Raw genomic sequence first — 20,617 nt, 5'->3', positions numbered from 1 at the left:
AGTTTTTAAACCTTTGCAAGGAAGACGAATGACATGTTGAGGAAATAAATTTGGTGGTTTAGCTAATTTCCTATATTCACATGATGATTCTAGGAAAGGACTCAGGAGTGACCTCCATCAGCTTCATCAGCTCCAGGGCAGGTGTACATTTAGCTCCGTGACGAAGGACACCGGCTTCTCCTGCAGGGCACCTGCATCATTGAGGTTGGAGGCTTGGCAGGGGTGAGAGACTAATGCAGGTTCAACTTTGTCCTTGCTCTCCTCCACTTCAAGTCCATTTTCCCATGCAGACTGCCTGCCCTGCTGGTTTTATGCCCCAGCCCCAGACACAGAAGCAAAAGCCTTACAGACTGTTCAACAGGCTCCCATAATTGTCTAAGGTAAAATCTCTGTTGTGGGTCCTTTATTCTGTATCATTCCTAGTGGCTCTGTTTCTCTGATTAAATCCTGACTGGTACAGTTACTGAGGCACTGATGAATAAGGCAGGGAACTGATGTTTTTCATTATAAGCTATTTAGAATTACTTGCCTTTTTAAAAAAAAGTACATGGATTACTTTGATAAATTTTTAATTGAAAAACAATGAAGGATATCACATAGGAAAAGATGAACAGATTGGATTATTTAAAAATACTTTAATTTCTACCTGTCAAAAGAGGTGTATACAAAATTTAAAACCAGATAACTCTCTCTTCTCCCTTTTTCTCTTTTTTCTGTTTAAGTGGGAATCATTAACCAGTATTTCTTATTCAGCATGACAGACTAGCATGAAATAATCACTCAACTACAAACAGAAAAGCTACAATCATAACCTCAACTTCTTGAAACATCGTCACTATTTGGAATTATCCTAACTCCTGTGTCCCACCCGAAGCTGGGTAGAATGGAGGAAGTTTATAACAAAAACACCTATGTCTTTAGTACTTGTCCACATGGATAGGGAAGGTGCGAGTGAAAGAGACAGTAACCTTAGAATAAAGAGTGAAGGTGCTGTTGGGAAGATACAATTAAAAAAAAACAAACAAAACTCCCAACCCAGAAATCCTCTCCACGAAGGTCGCAGAGGAAGTAAACACTTACTCTTTCCTGAACATTTAGCCAGAGTGTGCTATTCACCACAGGCAATTGGCTGAGGCTGCAAAGACAAAGAATGCTCACCCTTTAATACAGCCAAGCAGGTACAGCCCATTACATACATGTTCTTAAGACAAACAGTAACTAGTCCTCGGCAAAGAGAACTTGACAGCGCCATTAGTCACGTGCAGGTATTCCTAAGTTCACCTGTGATGGGGGCGATCACCTGTGTTAGCTAACTGACTTTATGTGGGGCAGGGGACAAACTCGTATCTTTACGATGGAAGTACTTTTACAGCTTGGAACACCGAAGTTAGGCTCTTACCCTCCCACAGAAACTGGAGGTTGGGGTGCTGTCTCTCACATTTACATTTCAGAGAGATGGCTCCCAGGTCCTTGAGAAACACTCCTAGGTTGTAAAGCTGACAGGCTTATTTAGTTTCTAAACAGATACATTTCAAAGAGATGAGAAGATACTTTAAAGTTTTCTAAGGTAAATATTCTGATATAGAAAGGAAATCAAGCTTCTTCTTTTAAACTCTTATTTGTCCTTACAGTGCCCTACATTTGGAAGAGGGAGGAAGTGGGCAGCTTCCTGACCCAGGCCTCGGCCGGGTCAGGGCTGCTATTAATACCTGCATCTGTGAGGGTTTCAACATGGCGGCCCCTGAGCTCAGGCTCAGAGACCCATCCTCCACTCACACAGCCTTATGACCTAGATTATGGCTTACTTAACAAGTCTAAGAGGTTCTGAATTTATGGACAAAGGGCAAAACTGTAATCCCCTGCCAAAGGGAAATTCATTTTCTTTTCATTCTCCACATGCACTTGTCAATGCTTTGTACCTAGCAGGTTCACAAAAATTATCTCTTTTTTTATATTTAAAGAATTAATCATGTGGATTTTGAACACGTTTTAAGATTCCGCCTCCTTCCCCCCACCTTTCACTGGTGAGTCACGAACGCACTAGAAAAACCCCTGTAGCTTTAAAAACAAAAACAAAAAAACCCCCAAAACTGCTGGGAGGTCCCACAAGGCAATTAATTAAACCATTATCTCTGGGAGTGAGACAGGGACTTCACTAGTTTCCAAAGAATCTAGTAAAACTTAAAAATACAAAAAAATGTTTGAAGTTCCAGAGGCGATTCTCATGTGAAGCCAGAAATGAGAACCGTTGTTTTCAAGCTAGTTCTCTCTTGCATATACAATTCAGCTGATAAAAGCTTCAGTTTCTACAAAGTGAGAAAGAGGTCTGCTAGCATCCTGCTTTGGGGCAATTTAGGAAGATCATCAAAGGCCTGTTTATATCAATTAACCCTGATGAAGGTAATTCCTCACCTGTCAAGGAAACTGACACCCGCCAATCACAGCTCTCCAGCTCAGCTGTGGCCTGTTTACCTGACCCTTGAAAACGGAACCTGCTCCTCTCTTGAATCCCTCCTTCTGGCCAATCGTGACGTTTCCACGTTGCCTCTAACGCTGGGTGAAACTCGCTCCTGCCCAGAATCCTGGGAGTGGGCTGCACTGCGTGTGAGGCCCTGCGCTCCCCCAATCCATGGGTTGTGTTCCCTTGACTAAAGGACATAAATTTGTTACTAAAGTGTTTTAGGTTTGTCCTTTGACAGTTTTGGCGCAGAAAGAAGTCCTGAAGGCAGCTGTTGGAGGTACCGAGAGGCTCCTGGACGAAGGTGAGGGTAGCCTTAAAGCTCTTCAGGTACACCACCTCTTTGCCGCTCTGAGCTCTTCCAGTTTGTCCGCATCCTTCCAGGTGGAAAATTGGGGTGTGAGAAACTCCAAATTTTTCAAGGTAAGACTTAATGGGCAGCAAGATTTGGGTTTGTGGCCAACCTCATCTACGAGGTAAGCGCCTCCGGGAGGTCCTGACCGGTCTCGGGAACCGTGCACAGGCAGCCAGAAACAGGAAGCCTGGTTGACTTAGGGAGGATATTTCAACAAGGGGAAATAATAGGTACCTCTCAATCTAAAGGAAGCAAGATGCCAGCTGTTAGGGGACTCGCAAAGCCTCAAGGTCAAGTCCACAGCGAAAACCATTGGGGCATTTGGGGAAATAAATTAAGAACTTTCGGGCTGTTTTGACCAACGGCACACCAGAATCTAAGAAGGCAGGATTCGAAATACTAAAAGCCATTAGGAGGCGTTCTGGCGTGGCGTGGGGCGGGCGCGGCGGGCGCTGGGTGGGCGGGGCGGGCGCTGGGCGGGGCCGGGGGCGGGGTTTCCCCGACACCCCTACCCGTCGGGCGAGAGCCCCACCCTTCCGCTAGCCAGGCCCGCCCTACTCACCTGTGCCCTGCGGCGCGAGCCCACGGCGGCTCCGGCCCCGGCCCCCACCCCAGCAGAACCCCCGCCTTGGGCAGCCAGAGCTCCGTGTCTCCCCGGGGCGACGTGATCGCCGGGGAGGCAGCAGGCACTTCCCCCGCGAAGGCTAACGGACGGGAGAACGGCCACGTAAAGAGCAATGGAGACTCATTCCCCCTAGGATGAAGGAGAGTCGCCCCGGGTGAACGGAACAGAAGAGGTAGCCGGGGCCGCTGGCGATGCCGTCGAGCCGGCACCCCCTAGCCAGGACGGTGAAGCCAAGGGAGAGCCTCCCCGCCCCCCGCAGGGGACACCCAAGAAGAAGAAATTCTTTCAAAAAGCCTTTCAATTTGAGTGGCCTGTCCTTCAAAAGAAATCGGAAGGAGGGCAGGGGTGATTAGTCAGCCTCCTCACCCACAGGAAGAGCAGGAGCAGGGGGAGATCAGAGCCTGCAGCAAGGAAGGCATTGCCCAGGAAGGGCGAGGCTGTTGCCACCCTTGAGAGCCGGGAGCCCCAGGCCAAAGTGGCAGAGACTAGCGCTGCCTTCAAGGGAGGAGACACAGAAGAAGAGGCAGGGTCCCAGGCCAGAGAGTGGCCCTACACCAGCAAGCGAGCAGAATGAGTAGCTGGTTGCGGGCAGGTGGGTGATTTCTAAGCTGCAAAAACTGTACTGTCATTGTGAGGTCACTGCCTGGACCTGGTGCTCTGGCTGCCTTCCTGTGCCAGGAATGGAAGGGGATGTTGCCCCCTAGCCATGTTCCCTCTCCTCCTCTCCCTGTGGTTGCAGATAGATTCTCCCATCATCCAGTTGATCTTTCTCTTGAGGCCAGTTGAAGATGGTCCCTCCCAGTTTCCCAAGTTAAGTTAGTGATGTGAAATGCTCCTGTCGTGGCCCTGCCTCCTTCCCTGTCCCCACTCCTGCAGAGGGCAATTGTTGTTTTTCTAACCCAGTTCTTTTCTAAATCCCTGAGCGGGATGTGGGGGTGCCTACACTCCCAAACCCTGAGTGTCCAGCCTTCGCCATTGAGTTTTTAGTCTTTTGTGCTGTGCCTAGTGGTACCTGGGCTGGGGAGGACACTGGCCCTGACCAAGTTTTTATAAATTTACTCAAGTTCAAACCTCCACCTTGTGAATCATCTGTGTCTCTTTTTTGACTTAGTAAACAAATACGAAGCTTTGGGGTCTGGGGGGGGGGGTCTGTAATGTGAAACAACTTGTCTTTTTTCCCCCCACCAATTGTTGTAAATAACTTAGAAACCCTAGATTTGTACTTTTTTTTTCCTAACTGCTGAAACCATTCTCTTCTACCTGGTTTTAATGTAACATTTGGAAAAGGAATAAATGTCCCTTAGAAAAAAAACATTAGGATGTCCACCACTATAAAGAAATCTCATAAAAACGTAACTATTGCTAATGAGCATCTTAGAGCTAGTGCTGCAGAATTGGTGGACACAGCTGTTAGAGCTCTGGCTCCTTAAGCCTAAGACTGCTAGGATGAGTTGGTCACCAAATGGGTTAGATAGACACTAGGTCACCTGCCAACCTTAAGAAAATTTCCATGCGGCGAGGTACACTGTGAAACACCACACAGTCTCCAACCAGCAGTGATACATACTTCAGAAGTAGAATTGCTGGATCATGTGATAGTTCTGTTTAATTTTTTCAGAAACTTTCATATTGTTTTCCATAGTGGCTGTACCCATGTACATTCTTATCAGCAGGGCAAAAGGGTTCCCTTTCTTCCATACCCTTGCCAACACTTGTTATTTCTTGTCTTTCTGATATTAATCATTCTGATAGGTTTATGAGTTTATTGCACTGCGGTTTTGTTATGCATTTCCCTAATGATTTGTGATGTTGAGCATCTTTTCCTATACCTGTTGGCCAGCTGTCTGTCTTCTTTGGAAAAAAGTCTATTCAGATCCTCTCCTCATTTTCTAATCAGATTATTTCATTTTTGCTATTGAGTTGCATGAGTTTTTAATATATTTTAGATATTAATCCCTTATTAGATACATGATTTGCAAGTATTTTCTCACATTTGGTAGGTTGCCTTTTCAGTTTGTTGATGGTTTCTTTTTCTGTACAGAAACTTTGTATGTTGATGTAGTCCTACTTGTTCATTTTGCTTTTGTCACCTTTGCTTTTGGTATCAATTCCAAAAAATTATCACCAAGACCAGAGTCAAGATTACACACTATGTTTTCATCTGGGAGTTTGATGGCTTCAGGTCTTAAGTTCAAGTCTTTAATCCATTCTGAGTTAAATTTTGTGGATGGTATAAAATAGGGGTGCAGTTTCCTTCTTTTGCATGTGGCTGTCCGGTCTTCCCAGTACTGTTTATTGACGATACCATCCTTTCCCTGTTGCGTGTTCTTGGCTCGTTTGTCATAAATTAATTGACCATAGAGGTGTGGGTTTATTTCTGGGCTGTCTATTAAGTTCCCTTGATCTATGTGTCTGTTTTTAGAGCAGTACCAGACTATTTTGATTACTAAAACTTTTTAACATAGTTTGAAATCAGCATAGTGCTTCCATATAAGTTTTCCTTAAGATTGCTTTTGCTCTTTGGAGTCTTTTGTGGTCCCATATACATTTTAGGCTTGCTTGTTCTATTTCTCTGAAAAATGCCATTGGGATTTTTCTAGCGATTGCATTGGATCGGTAGGTTACTTTGGTTATATGGATATTTTAACAATATACTTCCAATCCATGAGCACAATGTATCTTTCCATTGATTTGTCTTTTCAAGATACTGTCTTAAACGAGTTACAACAGAGGGCTTCAGAAATCTTATGAGTGAAGTTGCTCTTGGTTCTGTTTCTGTGTTGATCGAGGAGAACACTTATGAGTGGACAGGGTAGAATGCTGTAAGGCCATGGGTTTTGGACTCACCTGGGGTTAAATACAAGATCATTGAAATAATCTCCTCAGGCAGTTGAGGGGATTCAACATGGTGGTAAGGTGCACAGACACAGTGTCTGGCAGGGAGTGAAAGCACAGTGCTGCTGCGGCTTGGCACACTTTAGAAAGCTCAGTTGGGAGAATGGATTGTAAACAGAGAACCATGTACCTGGTGATGCTGGTTCAGCTGGTGTCCATTCCAGTTAGGCTGGTCCTGTGCTTATTACTCACAGGCGAAAAAAGGTAAGGTAGGAAATTCTACTCTCCCTGGGTTTGTTCTGAGGTCTTTTTTCTGGTAGTGATGGTGGGTTGCTATGTCAATCTCACATCCTCCCTGCCCGCCCGCCCCCTTGGGATCAGTGCGCACTGATCATAGTATAAGATACAGGAGGGAGTCTTCACAACCTCTGGCCTTCCTCTCCATCAGATGCCAAGAGGGCGCCAGTGAGGAACGATTTCGATCCCACCTCTGCTGTGCTGGACCATCAGCCTCTGGGTCAGTCCCTTCAAAACCAAGGCTCTGTGGTGATGTCAGTCACAGCTGCAGGTGTTTCTGAGATGCCAGGAAGTGGTTGTGATCAGAGGCCATAGGGTAGTTTGGATCTATATCCGATCCACCAACGCCCTGCCCTAAAACTAGGGTTAAGGTTTTCACTGTCCTCAAATGACAGTAACACGTTTTTAATATTTTACTCATCATTTGAACTGACTGATCCATCTTCAGATTTTTGTCACCTGACTGTACTTAAAATAAATATCGAGGCCACAATGCCTTATTTCAGTTTTCTGTCTGAAATCTCTGAAAACGTCTCTTTCGATACATGGTTGATGGTATTTTTTATCCTGGAACATTCCTCTGCTTTTTGTTTTTGGTTTGTTTGATTATTGGAAACTTCCTGGGAATCCTATGCTAGTGCTATAAAAATGTCAGTTTACTTAGGAAATGGGTAAACTCCATGACATAAAGTCAGTGTTTCACATTTTACACTTTTATTTTTTCTTCTTTATATTTGTAAGCATGGAGTATTTTACTATTGGAATACAAAATGTCCATTTAATTTAAGAATCCATGAAATATCTCCTGAAACTATTGTAGATGGCCAATTTCCACTGCTTTTACAATCAAAACTGATTCCTAGTCAATCATACATGTTCTAATCTAAAAAAAAAAGTCTTGAAATATTAGATTTTGGTTTTTTTCCCCCCCTTATTTATTCAAAGGAGGATTATTCCAATTTCAGTTAAGAAATAAGAATGATTCATTCACAAATGCTTATTGATTGATCACCAGTGTAAGGAGCACTTTTCTAGGTAACAGCGGTGAACAGTATGCACGAAACCTGGCCTTTCTGTGGCATTTTCCATGTAACACAGAGGCAGCTGGACGTGGTGAAACAAACCAGCCTTGCAAGTTACTAGCTGGTGCTCACAGTAAGTGTTCTCCCAGTTAGATTCTAATAGATGACTAGATTAGGAATTATTGATCTTGATTAGGAAAGTATCAAAGGATGGTGAGACCACCACTCAGTATGTATAAAGCTGAACTTTTTGCTTGTTATACTAATTATGAGCTATGCCGGTTAGGCCTGGCTTCGTAGCAGAGCAGACTGCTGGCCTTATACACGGGGTTTCTGGAAGCTAGAAATTCAGGAATGGGCAGACTCCGAGTGGTATAAATGGGGTGACGTCATCCATAGCAGGGGGTCTTGTGGGCGAGGTTGGTGTTACTTTATTTTTTTCGCTTGGGAGGCCTTTTATGCCAAGCTCTCATGTCACCCAAAGACTGGTGACATGATCTCATGGGTCTTCGAGCATCTCTGCTTTCTCACCCCAATAAAGCTTTTAATAAATTCCTTTCTGCTTAAAAAAGCCAGGGTTGGGTTCTGTTACCCGAAGTGGTTGCAGGCAAGACTTGGGAGAAAAAAAAAAAAAAGGGAGGAAATTTGGGACTAGTTACCTGCCCTAGTAAAGGCTGAGGGTGCGGAAAATCCATTTCGTATTACGGGATATGAATTTGGCAGGCGATGGCATTCGGTGGCAAAACAGCTGAAATATCACAAATTATTCCCAGGAATGAAGTGCCCATTGAATAGGTTGCTGCTGTGGAATAGTATCAAACACACAAGGGTTTCAAATGGGTGCACTGATGACAGCACTAGAGAGCTTAAAGGAGCAAGGCAAGCCCAGTTGATATTTTCAGCTCAAGGCATAGGCTGAAAATTAGGGATTAGTATGATGGCCGGAAGAATCCCTTGTCTTTTGGCGCCATGAGGCTGAAAGTCAAATGCAGAGTTTGATCCTATTGATGACTGGATGGCATTATCCACTGAGTTCATAGCCGTTTTAGATCTCTTATGGAGAAGTTAAGGTATTGGTCAGAAAAGAGTGGGCCCCTGATAACTGGGGTGGGGACACGTGGAAGGAACTGGATTCCCTTGAATCTTTACCCTTTTTAAAAATCTTGCTTGATAGTGAGGTAGCCCCTGTGACCCTTGTTTGAAGACCCTGAAAAAGCCCTTGTCTGGTGGGGGCTCAGTCTTGCAAGAGGAAGCTCATCCTTGCCTTCCAACCCTCCCATCTCCTGTCCGATTCCAACATGCCCCAGGGAGTGAAGAGAAAGTCAGAAGGAGGAGGCTTAGACAATAAAAGAACTACAATATTTTGCTTTTTCTTGCAAAATATAAAGAATATATGTGGAGGTAGAGTGTGGGGGGGGTGGCGCTAGGCTAAGAAGGGAGAAATTTAATAATTGGTCAAGTTGAGTGTATTAATGCACTGAACTTGTTTCTAATTAACACAGTTTTGATTTGGTATGCTGTCTCGGCATCTGGAGTGTTCTTTTTTTTCTTAATTGATGTTTTCTTATTTATTGTTTTTGTTTGTTTGGGGGGGAGGTAATTAGGTTTTTTTTTTTAATGGAGGTACTGGGGATTGAACTCAGGACCTCATGCATGCGAGGCATGCACTCTAACACTGAGCTATACCCTCCCCCCAGGTGTTCTTTTTTTAATTGAAGTACAGTCAGTAACAATGTGTCAATTTCTGGTGTACAGCACAAAGTCTCAGTCATGCATATACACACATATATTTGTTTTCATATTCTTTTTCATTAAAGGTTATTACAAGATACTGAATATAGTTCCCTGTGCTATAGAGAAGAAATTTGGTTTTTTATTTATTTCTATATATAGTGGTTAACCTTTGCAAATCTCAAACTCCCAAATTTATCCGTTCCCACCCCCTTTCACCCATTAACCATAAAATTGTTTACTATGCCTGGGAGTCTGCTTCTGTTTTGTAGATGAGTCCATTAATGTCCTCTTTTTTCTTTTTTGAGATTGCACATATGAATCATACGGTATTTTTCTTTCTCTTCTTAGCTTCACTTAGAATGATGATCTCAAGGTCCATTTATGTTGCTCCAAAGGCATTATTTTATTCTTTCTTATCCCTGAGTAGTATTCTGTTGTATAAATAGACCACAAATTCTTTATCTGGTCATCTGTCAATGGACATTTACATTGTTTCCATGTCTTGGCTATTATCAGTAGTGCTCCTATGAGCATTGGGGTGCATGTGTGTCTTTTCCTGTGGTTTGATGACTAGAGAAGTTCCTTTCACATTTATTGTAAAGCTGGTTTGGTGGTGGTGAATTCTTTAAGCTTTTGTTTATCTGTGAGGCTTTTGCTTTCTCCATCAAATCTGAACGAGAGCCTTGCTGGGTAGGGTATTCTTGGTTGTAGATTTTTCCCCCTTCATCACTTTAAATGTATCTTGCCACTCCCTTCTGGCCTATAGAATTTCTTCTGAAAATTCAGCTGATAACCTTATGGGAGTTCCTTTGTATGTTATTTGTTGCTTTTCTCTTGCTGGTTTTAATATTCTCTCCTTATCCTTACTTCTTGTCAGTTTGATTACTGTGTGCCTTGGGGTGTTCCTCTTTGGGTTGATTCTGTGTGGAACTGTCTGTGCTTCCTGCACTTGGGTGACTGTTTCCTTTCCCAAGTTTGGGAAGTTTTCGGTTATCTCTTCAAAAATTTTCTCAGGTTCTATCTATCTTCTCTTTCTGGGATCCCTATAATGCAAATATTAGCACGTTTCATGTTGTTCCAGAGTTCTGTTAAACTATCCTCATTTCTTATCATTCTCTTTTCTGTTCTGCAGTAGTGATTTCCACTAATCTTGTCTTCTAGCTCACTGATCTGTTCTGCCTCATTTAGTCTATTCTTGGTTCCTTCTAGCGTGTTATTCATTTTAGTGCTTCTACTCTTCAGCTCTGTTTGGGTATTTATATTTTCACACTCTGCTAAAAACTTCACTCTGTGCATCTATACTCCTCTTGAGTTCTCTGAACATCTTCGCCATCATTATTCTAAATTCTTTCTCGGATAAACTGCCTATCTCATCATGACTTATTTCTTCTGGGATTTTTATCTTGTGCCTTGGTGAGGACACATTCTTGAATTAGATATGCTTTGTCCTCTAAACTCCTACCAATGTCATCTCTCAGGGATTCACTACATGCTTTTACACTGTTAGGCTACCCCTTACTTCTGATCACAAAACTCCCTTTACAGTGAATTCCCTGGAGTTAATGTAAATACACTCCTCATAGAGTCTGAAACAGCTGGCCTCTTGGGGTTGTGGATTGGAGTCCTGATCTGCTGTATGTAGTGCTTATTGTATATACTGTGACCAAGGCCTAAATACAAGGATCTAGGAACCAAAGTGCAAGGGAGAAGGGCACTTCTCAGTATCTAGTGACACAAACATCTTTGTCTCCATTCCTAGAGATGCTGGGCTTTGCTGATTTGAGGGGAGCAAGGGAGGAATTCTACCAGGGGAACACAGCAATGACTGTAATGCTTTGAAAGGGGAGGGTTACAATACTGGCTGAGTGAACAGAGTTGATGGTACACAATGGGGGATGGGAGAAGTATGGACGGAACCTTGTTATTTATGGTAAATTTAATGTGAGACATTTGCAATCTTAGGCAACTGATGGAAAGGCTGTGATAGAAATGCAGGTTTAGACCATCCCACTCAGTAAAGGCCTCTAATCCATGAAGGTGAGGGCTGAAATCAGAGGAACATGGAGTAAGTCATGGAAGATAAAAATAAAAAAATACCAGCCATGGCCTCAAGACTAACGGCAGAAAGAGCAACGGTTGCAGCCTACACATTTTTCTTTGCTGTCTCATGTATTTATCTGCGTATGTTACTTAACGTTCTCCTTGCCCCTTAACACATTACTACACGTAGTTGGTGTTGATGGTGGCTGACTTGACAGTTGAGTTCAGAGGTCAGCATACAGCAAGATAAAGTCATGGAACTAGAGGAGGAATGGACGTCATTCAGGACCCTGGCCTAGCAGCTGGAGCTTTATTACAGAGACGTGGTCTCATTTCTGGTTAAAGGAGCAATTATATTTATTTAAATTGTGTGTAAATTCCATGTTTTCAGATACAAGAACAGATAATTGGAACAGTTAATAACTGGATATTTTATTTCGACAGAAGTCAAGAAGTTGCTAAGCATAAAGTTTGTCAAATGCACGAAAGATGTTGAGCACACAACTGTCGGTGAGTTCTAAGAAATGTATTTAATCCTCTATGTTTTCTTCAGAGGAGAAAAACATCAGTTATAACATTTGGCAAATATTATTTCATCAAGGATTTAATGTATATAGGAAATAAAACATAGAATGTATTATAAATCTCAATTTATTCTAAAGTATTAACACCAACTAATCCCAACTATGCCACAAGCGCAGGTTTACCAGGCTGTGATTTTATACATTAACAAACTAAGTTAATTAGAAAGACATTTACATACACCATTTTCACTGCTACAACACAGGGACAAAAGCACTACAAAAAAAAAAAAATCAGAGTAGATTTTACGCTAGAGTTACTTTCTGTCCAGGTCGAAACATTGTTCCACTTTGATTTTTTCTCTTCTTTGGATTTTGAAAGCTTTCATACCTTAAAAATAAAAAAAGGTAGATAATGTTTAATACGTATAAATGCTAAAATTACAAAAATAATGGATTGTAGACAGAATTTTTTAAGAAAAGGGAAATAAACTGGAAAAATTAACAGAAATTAAAGAAGTTCTAACAAATTTTTAAAAGTTGAACACTTCAACAGGAAAAGGAGCAAAAGGGATGAATACATAATACAAATGGCAATACTCATATAAAAAATATAACCTCTATAGTTACAATCAAAGAAAAGTATTTAAACAACATACAGAGAGAAACACTACATTTAAAGTTAGTGCCTGCTGACGCGAGCACTATGATAATTACACTGCTGTTGCAATGTGCACTATATGGTATTTCTGGACGGCAATTTGGAAACATTTCATAGTACATTTTTCCTTTATTGAAGAATTCAGGTGCACAGCACACTTCAGTCATACATAAACATACATGTATTTTTCATATTCTCAACGTCCCAACTTCTCCCATCCTGGCGGACCCAGCCCCTCAAGTAACCGTAAGTTTTTCTTCCTGTGTGTCTGTTCATAAAGAACTTGTCTTTTTTCTTATTTTTTAGATTATACATATTAGTGATATCATAGGAAATCATTCTCTTCTGGCTTGTGTGAATTACGGAGGGAGGACAAAGACGAGGCTACAGTCGTTATCTCTCTTCTCTGTCTTTCTAAGGGAAAATGGGAGGAGTCGAAGGTCTATCTCTGTCTCTAATGGAGGAGGAAGACGCTAATCTGTCTACCTGTTTGTCTATCAAAAGGAGGCGAAGAAGGTGTTCCGAGTATCTACTTGTGTTTCTCTCTCACTCTCTCAACAGGATGAGGAGGCGAGTGTGTCTATCTGTGTGTGTGTCTCTATTTCTCTAGTTATCTAAAAATGAGGAGGAGACAAGTGTGTCTCTCTATCCCTGTATCTAATGGAGGAGCAGGAGAGGGCTAGTGTGTCTGTCTGTGTCTCTCTCTCTCTCCATCTCTCTAGTTATGTAAAAATGAGGAGGAGGCTAGTGTGTCTATCTGTCTGTGTGTATCTCTCGCTGTCTCTGTCGAAACAGGAGGAGGAGGAGGGTAGTGTGTCTTTGTATCTCTGTGTGTGTTTCTTTCTGTATCTCAACAGGACGAAAAGGCGGCTAGTGTGTCTGTCTGTCTGTGTGTCCGTCTAATAGAGGATAAGGAGGACGCTAGTGTGGCTGTTTCTCGGTCTGTGTGTGTGTCTGTGTTTCTAATGGAGGAGGAGGAGGGGGCTAGTGTGTCCATCTATCTCCCTATGTAGAGGAAGAGGAGGCAAGTGTGTCTGTCTATCTCTGTATCTAATGGAGGAGAAGGAGGAGGCTAGTGTGTCTATATATCCGTCTACTGGGGGAGCACAGTGTCTGTCTGTCTTTCTATCTAATGGAGGAAGAAGAGGAGGCGGCTGGTGTGCCTGTCTAGCTAATCAAGCAGGCTAGTATGTCTGTCTGTCTGTATCTATCTAATGGAGGAGGAGGAGGCTAGGGTGTCTATCCATCTATCTGTATATCTACGTATTTAATGGAGGAGGCTAGTGTGTCTCATTGTCCGTGTGTTGATCATTTTGTCTATCTAATGAAGGAGGAGCCTTGCGTGTCTATCAATGAATCAAACAGAGGAGGGGTTAGTGTGTCTGTCTATAGGTCTGTCTATCTTACTATCTGTGTGTGTGTATGTATCAGATAGGAGGACAGACAGACAAACACACACTAGCGTCCTCCTCCTCCTCTATCAAATGGAGGAGAAGGTTACTGTGTCTGTGTATCTATGTATCTGTCTCTGTATGTCCCTAGTGGAGGAGGCTAGTGTGCCTGTCCACCTATCTAAAGGAGAAGCAGGAGGAGGGTAGTGTGTCTGTCTGTCTAATGCAGGAGGAATAGACTAGTGTGTCTAACTATCTCTCTGCAGAGGAGCAGGAATCCAGTGTGTCTGTCTGTCTGTCTGTGTTTCTAACTATGTATCTACTATCTATGTATTTAATGCAGGAGGAGGAGGAGGAGGCTAGTGTGTCTGAGTATCTGTCTGTCTCTGTAATGGAGCAGAAGGAGGAGGCTAGGGTGTCTGTCTGTCCATCTGTCTTTCTATTTATCTCCGTAATGGAGGAGGACGAGAAGGCTACTGTGTCTGTGTATCTATGTATCTGTCTCATGGAGGAGGCTAGTGTGCCTGTCCATCTGTCTAAACATGAGGAGGAGGAGGCTCCTGTGTCTATCGATCTGTGTGTGTATCTCTCACTCCCTCTCTCTACGTATGTAAACAGAGGCGGCGGCTAGTGTGTCTATCTGCGTGTATCTCTCGCACACTCTCTTTCTATTTCAGCAGGAAGAGGAGGCGGCTAGAGTGTCTGGCTATGTATCTCTCTGTCTGTCTGTCTGTCTGTCTATCTATCCATCTATCTAATGGGGAAGGAGGAGGAGGAGGTGGCTAGTGTTCCGTGTGTCTACCTGTGTGTGTGTGTCTCTCTCTCTCTCAACAGGATGAGGAGGCTAGTGTGTCTATCTGTCTCTCTCTCTCTCTCTCTCTCTCTCTCTCTCTAGTTATCTAAAAATGAGGAGGAGGCTAGTGTGTCTATCTGTCTGTGTGTATCTCTCGCTGCCTCTATCGAAACAGGAGGTGGAGGAGGCTAGTGTGTCTTTGTATCTCTGTGTGTGTTTCTTTCTGTATCTCAACAGGACGAAGAGGCGGCTAGTCTGTCTGTCTGTCCGTCTAATAGGGGATAAGGAGGACGCTAGTGTGGCTGTTTCTCGGTCTGTGTGTGTGTCTGTGTTTCTAATGGAGGAGGAGGAGGGGGCTAGTGTGTCCATCTATCTCCCTATGTAGAGGAAGAGGAGGCAAGTGTGTCTGTCTATCTCTGTATCTAATGGAGGAGAAGGAGGAGGCTAGTGTGTCTATATATCCGTCTACTGGGGGAGCACAGTGTCTGTCTGTCTTTCTATCTAATGGAGGAAGAAGAGGAGGCGGCTGGTGTGCCTGTCTAGCTAATCAAGCAGGCTAGTGTGTCTGTCTGTCTGTATCTATCTAATGGAGGAGGAGGAGGCTAGTGTGTCTATCCATCTATCTGTATATCTACGTATTTAATGGAGGAGGCTAGGGTGTCTATCCATCTATCTGTATATCTACGTATTTAATGGAGGAGGCTAGTGTGTCTAATTGTCCGTGTGTTGATCATTTTGTCTATCTAATGAAGGAGGAGCCTTGCGTGTCTATCAATGAATCAAACGGAGGAGGGGTTAGTGTGTCTGTCTATAGGTCTCTCTATCTGTCTATCTCTGTGTGTGTATGTATCTGATAGATAGGAGGACAGACAGACAAACACACACTAGCGTCCTCCTCCTCCTCTATCAAATGGAGGAGAAGGCTACTGTGTCTGTGTATCTATGTATCTGTCTCTGTATATCCCTAGTGGAGGAGGCTAGTGTGCGTGTCCACCTATGTAATGGAGAAGCAGGAGAAGGGTAGTGTGTCTGTCTATACGTCTGTCTACCTACCTATCTCTGCCTGTGTATCCATCTGATAGAGGAGGAGAAGGCCGCTAGTGTCTGTCTGTCTGTCCTCCTATCTATCAAATGGAGGAGGCGGCTAGCATGTCTACGTATCAGTCTGTGTTTCTATGTAATGGAGGAGGCGGCTAGCGTGCCTGTCCATCTGTCTAAACAAGAGGAGGAGGAGTCTCCTGTGTCTATCGATCTGTGTGTGTATCTCTCACTCCCTCTCTCTACGTATGTAAACAGAGGCGGCGGCTAGTGTGTCTATCGGCGTGTATCTCTCGCACACTCTCTTTCTATTTCAGCAGGAAGAGGAGGCGGCTAGAGTATCTGGCTATGTATCTCTCTGTCTGTCTGTCTGTGTATCCATCTATCTAATGGGGAAGGAGGAGGAGGAGGTGGCTAGTGTTCCGTGTGTCTACCTATGTGTGTGTGTGTGTCTCTCTCTCTCTCTCAACAGGATGAGGAGGCTAGTGTGTCTATCTGTGTCTCTCTCTCTCTCTATCTCTGTCTGTCTCTAGTTATCTAAAAATGAGGAGGAGGCTAGTGTGTCTGTCTCTTTGTGTGTATCTCTAGCTGTCTCTATCGAAACAGGAGGTGGAGGAGGCTAGTGTGTCTTTGTATCTCTGTGTGTATTTCTTTCTGTATCTCAACAGGACGAAGAGGCGGCTAGTCTGTCTGTCTGTCTCTCTGTCCGTCTAATAGGGGATAAGGAGGACGCTAGTGTGGCTGTATCTCGGTCTGTGTGTGTGTCTTTGTTTCTAATGGAGGAGGAGGAGGGGGCTAGTGTGTCCATCTATCTCCCTATGTAGAGGAAGAGGAGGCAAGTGTGTCTGCCTATCTCTGTATCTAATGGAGGAGAAGGAGGAGGCTAGTGTGTCTATATATCATTCTACTGGGGGAGCACAGTGTCTGTCTGTCTTTCTATCTAATGGAGGAAGAAGAGGAGGCGGCTGGTGTGCCTGTCTAGCTAATCAAGCAGGCTAGTGTGTCTGTCTGTCTGTATCTATCTAATGGAGGAGGAGGAGGCTAGTGTGTCTAATTGTCCGTGTGTTGATCATTTTGTCTATCTAATGAAGGAGGAGCCTTGCGTGTCTATCAATGAATCAAACGGAGGAGGGGTTAGTGTGTCTGTCTATAGGTCTGTCTATCTTACTATCTCTGTGTGTGTATGCATCTGATAGATAGGAGGACAGACAGACAAACACACACTAGCGTCCTCCTCCTCTATCAAATGGAGGAGAAGGCTACTGTGTCCGTGTATCTATGTATCTGTCTCTGTCTATCCCAACTGGAGGAGGCTAGTGTGCCTGTCCACCTATCTAAAGGAGAAGCAGGAGGAGGCTAGTGTGCCTGTCCACCTATCTAAAGGAGAAGCAGGAGGAGGGTACTGTGTCTGTCTGTCTAATGCAGGAGGAATAGACTAGTGCGTCTAACTATCTCTCTGCAGAGGAGCAGGAATCCAGTGTGTCTGTCTGTCTGTCTGTGTTTCTAACTATGTATCTACTATCTATGTATTTAATGCAGGAGGAGGAGGAGGAGGAGGCTAGTGTGTCTGAGTATCTGTCTGTCTCTGTAATGGAGCAGAAGGAGGAGGCTAGGGTGTCTGTCTGTCCATCTGTCTTTCTATTTATCTCCGTAATGGAGGAGGACGAGAAGGCTACTGTGTCTGTGTATCTATGTATCTGTCTCATGGAGGAGGCTAGTGTGCCTGTCCATCTGTCTAAACATGAGGAGGAGGAGGCTCCTGTGTCTATCGATCTGTGTGTGTATCTCTCACTCCCTCTCTCTACGTATGTAAACAGAGGCGGCGGCTAGTGTGTCTATCTGCGTGTATCTCTCGCACACTCTCTTTCTATTTCAGCAGGAAGAGGAGGCGGCTAGAGTGTCTGGCTATGTATCTCTCTGTCTGTCTGTCTGTGTATCCATCTATCTAATGGGGAAGGAGGAGGAGGAGGTGGCTAGTGTTCCGTGTGTCTACCTATGTGTGTTTTGTCTCTCTCTCTCTCTCTAGTTATCTAAAAATGAGGAGGAGGCTAGTGTGTCTATCTGTCTGTGTGTATCTCTCGCTGTCTCTATCGAAACAGGAGGTGGAGGAGGCTAGTGTGTCTTTGTATCTCTGTGTGTGTTTCTTTCTGTATCTCAACAGGACGAAGAGGCGGCTAGTCTCTCTGTCTGTCTGTCAGTCCGTCTAATAGGGGATAAGGAGGACGCTAGTGTGGCTTTTTCTCGGTCTATGTGTGTGTCTGTGTTTCTAATGGAGGAGGAGGAGGGGGCTAGTGTGTCCATCTATCTCCCTATGTAGAGGAAGAGGAGGCAAGTGTGTCTGCCTATCTCTGTATCTAATGGAGGAGAAGGAGGAGGCTAGTGTGTCTATATATCCGTCTACTGGGGGAGCACAGTGTCTGTCTGTCTTTCTATCTAATGGAGGAAGAAGAGGAGGCGGCTGGTGTGCCTGTCTACCTAATCAAGCAGGCTAGTGTGTCTGTCTGTCTGTATCTATCTAATGGAGGAGGAGGAGGCTAGGGTGTCTATCCATCTATCTGTATATCTACGTATTTAATGGAGGAGGCTAGTGTGTCTCATTGTCCGTGTGTTGATCATTTTGTCTATCTAATGAAGGAGGAGCCTTGCGTGTCTATCAATGAATCAAACGGAGGAGGGGTTAGTGTGTCTGTCTATAGGTCTCTCTATCTGTCTATCTCTGTGTGTGTATGTATCTGATAGATAGGAGGACAGACAGACAAACACACACTAGCGTCCTCCTCCTCCTCTATCAAATGGAGGAGAAGGCTACTGTGTCTGTGTATCTATGTATCTGTCTCTGTATATCCCTAGTGGAGGAGGCTAGTGTGCGTGTCCACCTATGTAATGGAGAAGCAGGAGAAGGGTAGTGTGTCTGTCTATACGTCTGTCTACCTACCTATCTCTGCCTGTGTATCTATCTGATAGAGGAGGAGAAGGCCGCTAGTGTCTGTCTGTCTGTCTGTCCTCCTATCTATCAAATGGAGGAGGCGGCTAGCATGTCTACGTATCAGTCTGTGTTTCTATGTAATGGAGGAGGCGGCTAGCGTGCCTGTCCATCTGTCTAAACAAGAGGAGGAGGAGTCTCCTGTGTCTATCGATCTGTGTGTGTATCTCTCACTCCCTCTCTCTACGTATGTAAACAGAGGCGGCGGCTAGTGTGTCTATCTGCGTGTATCTCTCGCACACTCTCTTTCTATTTCAGCAGGAAGAGGAGGCGGCTAGAGTGTCTGGCTATGTATCTCTCTGTCTGTCTGTCTGTGTATCCATCTATCTAATGGGGAAGGAGGAGGAGGAGGTGGCTAGTGTTCCGTGTGTCTACCTATGTGTGTGTGTGTCTCTCTCTCTCTCTCTCTCAACAGGATGAGGAGGCTAGTGTGTCTATCTGTGTCTCTCTCTCTCTCTATCTCTGTCTGTCTCTAGTTATCTAAAAATGAGGAGGAGGCTAGTGTGTCTGTCTGTTTGTGTGTATCTCTAGCTGTCTCTATCGAAACAGGAGGTGGAGGAGGCTAGTGTGTCTTTGTATCTCTGTGTGTATTTCTTTCTGTATCTCAACAGGACGAAGAGGCGGCTAGTCTGTCTGTCTGTCTCTCTGTCCGTCTAATAGGGGATAAGGAGGACGCTAGTGTGGCTGTATCTCGGTCTGTGTGTGTGTGTTTGTTTCTAATGGAGGAGGAGGAGGGGGCTAGTGTGTCCATCTATCTCCCTATGTAGAGGAAGAGGAGGCAAGTGTGTCTGCCTATCTCTGTATCTAATGGAGGAGAAGGAGGAGGCTAGTGTGTCTATATATCATTCTACTGGGGGAGCACAGTGTCTGTCTGTCTTTCTATCTAATGGAGGAAGAAGAGGAGGCGGCTGGTGTGCCTGTCTAGCTAATCAAGCAGGCTAGTGTGTCTGTCTGTCTGTATCTATCTAATGGAGGAGGAGGAGGCTAGTGTGTCTAATTGTCCGTGTGTTGATCATTTTGTCTATCTAATGAAGGAGGAGCCTTGCGTGTCTATCAATGAATCAAACGGAGGAGGGGTTAGTGTGTCTGTCTATAGGTCTGTCTATCTTACTATCTCTGTGTGTGTATGCATCTGATAGATAGGAGGACAGACAGACAAACACACACTAGCGTCCTCCTCCTCTATCAAATGGAGGAGAAGGCTACTGTGTCCGTGTATCTATGTATCTGTCTCTGTATGTCCCTAGTGGAGGAGGCTAGTGTGCCTGTCCACCTATCTAATGGAGAAGCAGGAGGAGGGTAGTGTGTCTGTCTATATGTCTGTCTACCTACCTATCTCTGCCTGTGTATCTATCTGATAGAGGAGGAGGAGGCCGCTAGTGTCTGTCTGTCTGTCTGTCCTCCTATCTATCAAATGGAGGAGGCGGCTAGCATGTCTACGTATCGGTCTGTGTTTCTATATAATGGAGGAGGCGGCTAGCGTGCCTGTCCATCTGTCTAAACATGAGGAGGAGGAGGCTCCTGTGTCTATCGATCTGTGTGTGTATCTCTCACTCCCTCTCTCTACGTATGTAAACAGAGGCGGCGGCTAGTGTGTCTATCGGCGTGTATCTCTCGCACACTCTCTTTCTATTTCAGCAGGAAGAGGAGGCGGCTAGAGTGTCTGGCTATGTATCTCTCTGTCTGTCTGTCTGTGTATCCATCTATCTAATGGGGAAGGAGGAGGAGGAGGTGGCTAGTGTTCCGTGTGTCTACCTATGTGCGTGTGTCTCTCTCTCTATGTCTAGTTACCTAAAAAATGAGGAGGAGGCTAGTGTGTCTATCTGTCTGTGTGTATCTCTCGCTGCCTCTATCGAAACAGGAG

At 44.3% G+C, this 20,617-nt stretch overlaps 1 non-coding gene and 2 pseudogenes across 1 annotated transcript; 1 reads left to right on the top strand and 2 right to left on the bottom strand.

The window, feature by feature from the left end:
• Positions 1–3,324: 3,324 nt before the first annotated feature.
• Positions 3,325–4,729, top strand: LOC102515827 (annotated as a pseudogene).
• A 4,481-nt stretch (positions 4,730–9,210) lies between these two features.
• TRNAA-CGC lies at positions 9,211–9,282 on the bottom strand. Its single transcript has one exon. It is a non-coding gene; the product is annotated as a tRNA-Ala (tRNA).
• Positions 9,283–11,777: 2,495 nt separating this feature from the next.
• The window catches only part of LOC116665081, a 100,536-nt pseudogene continuing 91,696 nt past the window's right edge, over positions 11,778–20,617 (bottom strand).

The sequence above is a fragment of the Camelus ferus genome, chromosome 7, assembly GCF_009834535.1.
Source record: "Camelus ferus isolate YT-003-E chromosome 7, BCGSAC_Cfer_1.0, whole genome shotgun sequence".
Lineage (NCBI taxonomy): Eukaryota > Metazoa > Chordata > Mammalia > Artiodactyla > Camelidae > Camelus > Camelus ferus.
The sequence above is the reverse complement of the archived record's forward strand: the minus strand, read 5'-3'. Positions and strand labels throughout refer to the sequence as shown.